The sequence below is a fragment of the Nicotiana tabacum genome, chromosome 8, assembly GCF_000715075.1.
Source record: "Nicotiana tabacum cultivar K326 chromosome 8, ASM71507v2, whole genome shotgun sequence".
Classification (NCBI taxonomy): Eukaryota; Viridiplantae; Streptophyta; class Magnoliopsida; order Solanales; family Solanaceae; genus Nicotiana; species Nicotiana tabacum.
The window spans coordinates 33,484,035-33,492,340 of record NC_134087.1 but is presented as its reverse complement, the minus strand read 5'-3'; the positions used below and the strand labels follow the sequence as shown (position 1 = coordinate 33,492,340).

General features: G+C 34.6%; 1 long non-coding RNA gene across 1 annotated transcript; it reads left to right on the top strand.

Annotated features, from left to right (window-relative positions):
• Nucleotides 1–4,001: 4,001 nt before the first annotated feature.
• LOC107779061 (uncharacterized) lies at nt 4,002–7,400 on the top strand. The gene is made up of 2 exons (XR_001646521.2): nt 4,002–4,582; nt 7,146–7,400. It is a non-coding gene; the product is annotated as an uncharacterized LOC107779061 (long non-coding RNA).
• Nucleotides 7,401–8,306: the final 906 nt, after the last annotated feature.

Here is an 8,306-nt window from a genome sequence, read left to right as displayed (position 1 = left end):
ATGGGATGTTACATAAAGTGATCCGGACACCTTCAAAGTGAGATTATAAAATATTTCAAGAAATTGTGCAATTCTCTTTACATCATCCCAATCAGTTCTTGTAAGCATAACTACAAGCTTTCCATCTGAAATAGCATCAAACATAAGATAACGTGACAAGCCGGTATCACGATCAGGATATTCTTTAATTGCACGCTCATATTCAATAGTCCTGTTCAACATCAAGTAGGTGGAATTCTACCTTGTAGGAACATCTAAGCATAAAGACTTCTTGACAATATTTTCACTTTCACAACATTCCTGAAACTTCCTCAACCTAGTAGGAGACTGTCTAATGCATCTTACTGCACATCTAACACAAGCAATAGAAATACCTGACTCTTTTAAACCATCTTTTACAATAAGATTTACAATATGAGCCATGCATCTCATGTGAAGGTGTTGACCATTTATGGAATTGGTTCCCCAATCATCTAATTTGTCAGACAACTTCTCCACAGTCACATCATTTGAACTAGCATTGTCAACTGTGAGAGTGAAAATCTTTTGCAAACCCCACTCACGCAAATAATCAATAATACACCTTGCCATATCTTCACCTTTATGACTAGTAATTGGATAAAAGTTAATAATTCTTTTATGCATAATCCATTCACTATCAATCCAATGTGCTGTGATGCACATATAGTTAATTTTTTTGAATAGAAGTCCATGTATCAGTGGTAAGACTTACTCTTTGACTTGTTCCTTTAAGAAACTTCATTAATTTATTTCTTTTCACATTAAAAAGAGCAAAATAATCCCGTGTAGCAGTAGTACGGGAAGGAATACGAAAACATGGTTGTGCCACTTTCATAAAGTTTCTAAAGTCTTCCTTCTCAACAAAACTAAATGGAAGTTCATCAACAATCACCATACGACACAAAGCCATCCTACACTCTTCTTGATCAAATTTCCATGGAATAAAATCACCTTTATTACCCCCGGTACTGTTTGATATAGTAATAGTTTTTGACCTTTTTCAATTTTATAAGGATTCCTTGGATATTTACTGATATGACTATTCATTTGTGTCGTACTTTTTACTTTTGTCTCAAAATATTCTTGTCCACAAAATCTACATGTATATTTATTATTTCCTTTAGCATCAACTTTTTCTTCAAAAAATCTCATGCCCGAGATCGTTTTTTCCTTTGTTTTGTAACTGTCGAGTGAGTAGCTGCAGCAGTAGACTCAGAACCTCTACTTTCATCAACCACTTGATCAAATTTATCATTTTCAGCCATATGAAGTGAATGAAGAATGTAACTTGCAGTCTTAAACGAGTTGAATGAAGCAAAAGTGCAAAGCAAGACGAAGTCAGCACTCCTCGCTCTTGACCTAAAAAATATGGCTGGAAAGAAATCAATTTAAATAAGTTCCTTATCAAATTACTAGGAAAAAATAGCTTCAGTTCATTTACACATACTTGCAGTCAACATACATGAATACATTCCAAACTAAAGCTTCAGGGCAGCTTAAAAATACATACTACTTTTAACAGTTGTCTCACCCTACGCTAGATTCTTTATCAGATTCATTAACCTGACCAAGACATTGTCCCTTTTAAACTCACATTGTGTGATTCATTTTTTTTGTGTGTGTAAAACCAAGAAAAGCAGAGCTTTGCGTCGATTTTTGGCATTTGGTGTTAATCTTTTTTTCGGGGTAGGACTTGAATCATGTGGTTATTATGGGGAATGATACCTTCATCTATTTGTTGTTTTAATATAACTGTTAATACTACCCTGTATTACCTGATATTGCTCGACTAAATGTCGCAATGAATTTTTTGAGGATAGGAATTGATGTAGCTCGGTTGTAGGCTTGTAGCTTGTGTTGTTTTGCTCGAGTTATACACAGTTGGAAAATCCTAAAATTATATATATATTTACAATAAGTAGATATGACTAACTAATTACTGACTAATGCCTAGACAGCCAGACACTAACTGCCTTGTGATTAATACGTTTATATTAAGTTGGTAAACGACATTCACAATGCAAAGATTTACACAGAAAGATTTTCCTACAGAAAAATAACGAAACAGATAACGAAAGATAATAACGAAACAGAATAATGAAACAAAACAGATAACGAAAGATAACGAAACAGATTAGACTCTTTACTACAAATAATAACGAAACAGAAAGATTTACACAGAAAGCATTCCTTCAAATAGAAGAGAAAAGAAAAAGTTGAAGAAAGAAATTAGGAGTACCAGAAACGGCGATAATCAACAGTGACTAACTTTCCGACAGAACAGACCTCGGTTTGACAGTGGCGAGTGGCGATAAAACACAACTAGGTTTGTACTTCGAAAGAAAACGCTGAAGACTAAAGACTGAAGAAGGGAGGAAAAAATAGGGTTAGCCGGTTATGGACTTAAGTGAAGGAAAGGGTAGTATTATAGAATAAGGGTATATTTGTCTTTTTAGTATATCTTATTGGTTTATCGATAAACCGATAACCGAAGAGGAGAAAATCGAAATCGATAAGGAAAATTTCGAAATCGAAATCGATAAAATGATAAGAAATAATCGATTTGATTTATCGATAAACCAATTCGAATGCACACCCCAAATTTTTATATACTGCGTACAAGTTATTGTAAAGTGACCCACATTCTCCTCGTTACTACTTCGTCGAGGTTAGGTTCGGCATTTATAGAGTACATGGGATTGGTTGCACTCATACTACACTCTGCACTTCTTGTGCAGATTTTGGAGTCGGTCCCAGCGGTGATCAGTAGATTTCTCAAGTTGACTATCAGTACGGAGACTTGAGGTACAACTGCTCGGCGTTCGCAACCCTAAATTCCCCTTCTACTTTATCTTAGTTGTGTATTTCCTTTTAGACAACTTTACTTTCATTCAAACCTTTATCTGTATTATTCTAGTAGCTCGTGCACTTGTGACACCAGATTCGGGGTTGTATTTGGATATTTCAGTTGTTTTGCTTTCCACACTTTATTTCAGTGCTATTACAGTTATTTCAGTTTAATTGGCATCAGTTAATTTAATTTGATTAAAAAATGGCTTAAAACTAATCTAACCTTGGCTTGCTTGGAAAGTGAAATATTAAGCGTCATCACGGTCCGGAGGGTGGGAATTTCGGGTCGTGACAATGTTTCTTACACTATAGTTGCAGAATAATAAATGTAGAAAGTAAAGAACACAAGTATTTTTACGTGAAAAACACCAGCTCAAAAGATGAAAAAACCACGACCTACTACAACAAAGGATTTTCTCCAAATACTTCACTACAACTCTGAGCCAGCAACAAAGTTTACAAACTCTTGCAAACCTAAGGATTAACTCTAACCCTTATAGCAACCAGCCATAGACTGTTGCAACTGTAGACATGTGATTTTTGACCCTCCCTAATATTTTTCATATTTTAGCATGTAAACATTTAATTTAGGCCTAATATAGTTATTTCAACTATTTTTAACTTCTTTACTTTATTTTTGCCATAAAAAATGAAAAATTACAAAAAAAATATATTTTAACTTACGTATCTTTCATAAATTTAAATAAAAAAATATACAAAAATAGTACCTTATTTTTATCTTTACATAATCTTAAAAATACAAAAAATATATAATAATTTCATGTTAGCTTTTGGATTGTGTAATATTTTTATCTTATTTTTAAAAGGAGTCATTTAAGGTGTTGGATCACAATTTTAAGAGTTTTAGAGCCCAATTCTTGGCCCAATTCGGATTAGTCCATTAAGCCTAGGAACCCTTCTAGACTCTTCTTTGGAACAAAAATAAACAAAAAAAGACCTTAAGAACTTAACACAAAAAGACTTAGGGACTAATTGACAAAATGCACAAAAATACACCTAAACCTAGACTCTACATATAAAGTAATGCTTAAAAATCTCAAAGGAGAGGATACAAAAAATAAGAGAGAGGCATCTGAAAAAGGGCTAAAAAAAGCCACAGTACAAAAATCAGCGTAGCCTTACATCAGAGAACCCCACCCCCCACGTATCATCTTCTTGGATTCACCCCGAATGACCCCTGCTGCTTCACCATTTTTAGCAGCTTGAGACCTCACCCCAACGACCTTTCTCTCTAAAACAAAGCCAGCAGCAACCGGCGTTCACCAGTTCCGCCATGAACGACCAACCCCAAGAGAAAAGCTAGCCGCTCACACTTCAGCTTCCTCACTTGAGCTGTTGCTTCGCCTGAATTGACCACCGGCGAGTGGCGACGCCACTAGCAACGGATCTGGCCAGAAACCCCAAAACACAACCGCGATTCAGTCACTCATACAAAAACGAAAAATATTCTGGTTTTCTTCTTCCATTTTTCGGACATCCGTCTCAAAATTCAGAGGTGCTGTCCTCTGATTCTCGTTCCAGAATGAAGGTCATTTGATGTCGTGTATGGATTCAACATTTCTTGTACCGATTCGAGGATTCTGTCAAGGTCGTGTTCGAGAGTCCTGTCCGAGCTGAGTTCCGATCGTGGTTGTGGTTTGTTTCCATCCGTGTAATTGCTGGAATTTTTATTAACTGAAGGCAATTTGAGGTTCAATTCTTTCCTATCTCCTTTTAATTTCATTTACATGTTTTTGATGATATGAATTTGGAGTTTTGCACTATTTGGTGTGGATTGATTGAGTATCTTCACACTTTGAATTTGATTAAATTAGATTTGGTTATCCTATTCAATAGTTCAGTTGAATTTGATTAAATTGGCGTGGGTGGTGTTCCGTAGAATCTAAATTGGAGTTATTTTTATGGTTTGTGTTTAAGATGGAGGATTTGTATAATTATTTTACAGTTTTAGCCATATTCGTAATTTGACTGCTGCTTCTCAATGTTAGACTCGTCTCTTCATTACTGTGTCCATTTGACAGACTTGATGTGTTCCTTTGAATGTGGGTATGTAAGAAATTGATTTGGATGGTAGTTCATTACCGTTATAGTTTTTTTTAATTAGCAAATGTGGTGGTAGCCTGTTTTGAGTTCTTCGAATTGGTTGGTTATGGTGGCAGCAAACGTTTTGAGTTCATTTGGGATGGTTATGTCCGTTTCTTTGTTGATTTGCTTTCTTGGTTGCAAAGGCAGAGGGTTTTATGTATATAACCCAAAGTCAAAAATTGGATAAATTACCCAATATTCCTACTAGTTCTAGTGCTGCCTTGGCCGTTTCTGCGTTTGGGTCTATAAAGGAAAAGAATGAGTATGTACTTTGGAATGATTTGTTAATGTTAAGTTTAGGGATTCCGTAACTAATTGGTAATTAAATTATTTTTTTATTTGGGTTATACGCTAACATTTCAAGTGGTGGCTGGAATCTTAATTGGTTTATCTTACCTGATTTTGTTGCGTGGCCCTCATTTAATTGTTTCTTTTAAATCCTTAGAATTCGAGGCGTGCCATTTAGCAAATTTTCTATGGCCCTCGCAAAGTTAAAAACGTGTAGTTGCTTTAGATGCGTAAGTTAAAATTACCTTCCTAAACTCGGGTGCGCATTTATGTGACCCAAATCCAAATCTCAACAATGTTATATAAAGCGTGTTGCGAACTACGGGTACATTTATGTGAGGTGGTTCAAGACATATTTTAAATGACGTTTCAATCTTCCTAAAAATGAATAAAAGCGGCTATAAAGTTAAAATCGAACCATAGGCTAAAACATGTACTAAAATCAGATAATAGGCTGATTGTAACAGTTGAGCGACCGTGCTAGAACCACGGAACTCGGGAATGCCTAACACTTTCTCCCGGGTTAACAGAATTCCTTACCCGAATTTCTGTGTTCTCGGACTGTAAAACAGAGTCAATCTTTTCCTCGATTCGGGATTTGAACCGGTAACTTGAGACACCATAAAATTATCCCAAATGGAGACTCTGAATTTTAATAAAAATAATTCTGTTTCGATTGTCACTTTAAGTTGAAAAAAACTCCCTTATATACTCCCTTCCGGGGATGTAGGTAAAAAGGAGGTGTGACAGCTCTGGCGACTCTGCTGGGAATCGAACCCAAAATCTCTGGTTTAGGGTTCAGAATTCGAGCTTTGATGAATTGTTGTATTTGGCTTTATCTGTTATCTGATTACATGTTTGGGTCTAATGTGTTAAATGATGTTTTTACCGCTTTGATATTATCTGAACTGTATATAAACTGCTACGAAACTCTTCTCTTCTCATCTTCGGGGATGTGCTCGCTGGTCGAGACTCCTTATTCTGTTAGTGTCATACCTTGAAATAAGAAAGAGGCTCGGACAAGTTACTAAGCCGGATGACCTTTTGGTTCCCGATACGTAGCCCCCTCTTCGGCTCGGGTACACAGTCTAGAACACATACCCAGGTTTTGAATCTAGAATAACCCAGCCTCATGCCAGATCCCTAGTAGGAACGCTTGTTTGCATCATGTGCATCTGACTTTGGGGACTCAACACAGGGGTTGGGTCCGTCTAGGACAGGTGTACCCAAAATAACAGACCATCTTGATGCATCCTATGTGCTACATGTTGCATTTCTTCAAGGGTAAAAGGGTCATTTGGCGGACCAATGATAGTTGAGGGCAAATGAAAAAGAAAAAGAAAAAGAAAAAGAGGTTGAAGTGTGAAGATAAAGCGAGTGGGGCCGAATTATATTTTCTGTCACATTCTTGTTAAAAAAAAGAGCTTGAAAATTCAGAAAAAAGAGATTTTGCACTTTTTCATTATTTTTCGTAAATCAGAAAATAAAAAAAAAATAAAAAGAAAAAAAATCCAAAAAATAAAGTTACATGTTCATCATTTTTTTTAAAAAAAAAGACAAAAAATATGTTTTCTCTAAATTAGTTGTTTTTTTTAATTCTCGCCCGTATTCAATCTGCCCGAACTACGCATACCTGATTCTCGTCTTTCGGGGCGTGATATGTAGGCAACCCACATAGGGTCCGGTCTTCCTAGTAAATCTTAGGTTCTTGGCTTTGCGACGTCTTAGCCAAATTTTGTACTTCTAGCCATCTTTTGGCCAAATAAGTCATTTTGCAAAAATAGTCTAAACCATGTCTTGCATGTTTCTAACAGGAAGAGTTATTATCTCACATAGCGCTCTAGGTCTTTAACCTATTTGGTTTTAATTTTCTCATACAGGCGTGGATTTACTTATCGGAGTTTGAGCATGACAGAGTCCCAGGACATCTAGTCAGGATAGCTCATTCAGGAGTGGATTAAAAGAAGATTTTTTTTTCTTTTTATGTTTTGAGTCTGTTTTTTTATTTTTTTTTTATTTTATGTCATCTTTTACCTTTTAGTTTTGTATAGTAATGTCGAGTTTTATTATTATTACTGTACTTTCTATTTTGCATTTGAAAGGGTGTGTAATGAATCAAAAATCCAAAAAACAAATTTTGCGTTTTATATTTCCGTTCGGAATTTTCTTTAGAATACTAATTGTAGGAATGAAAAAAAAAAGTATCTTGGAGGTGGTTTTTCCTTTAGGCAATTAATATCTAGGACTTAAATAAAAATTGTTTGTATATTCCCTTTACTATATTATGACCAAATTCAAAAAAAATAAAAATATTTAGTACCTTTTTAAAAGTTTTCTTTAAGGCATTAATCTCAAAAATCAAAAAAGATTTTCTTTTGAGGTTCTTCTTTGAGAAATTAATGAAAAATGAAAAGAAAATATTCTTTTATTTTCCCAAGAACTTTAGGATATTGTACATAGAAGGAAAAAGAACATACTTTATCTTTTGTTTAAAGTTTCTTCCTTTTGACAATCAAATTGAAATCCAAAAACATGTTGTTTTATGTTTTTCATTGCTTGTTTCAAAATCCTGCATCAGGATATCAAATGAAAATTCAAAATATTTTTCTGTGGTTTATTGTTTCGATCTTCTTCCTAAAAAAAAAATCAATTTTTTTTTCTCTTCTAGGGTTTTTCCTTAATAATTTCTCATAGAGTGTTTGTTTCAAAAATAAAATAAAAAAAGCAAAAAATATATGCTTGTTAAGCTTGAGTTCAGAATAGGTTATAGAACATTAAGTCTAGAAAATTCAAAAAAAAAAAGGTTTTGCTTCTTTTATTTCTCTTTTCTCATCGGATTAGTCATTAAGGTAAAAAAAAGGGAGAATGTTAGTTTATTTCCTTTATTCCTGATTTTTCAGAACTACGCAAAGATCTGATTCATGCGGCGTCGTGATACGTAGGCAACCTACATAGGGTTCGATCGAATCATTTTTTTTACTGTTAAAAGAAAAGAAAAAAAAAAGGAAAAAGGAAAAAAAAAAGAGAAAAAAAAGAGTTGA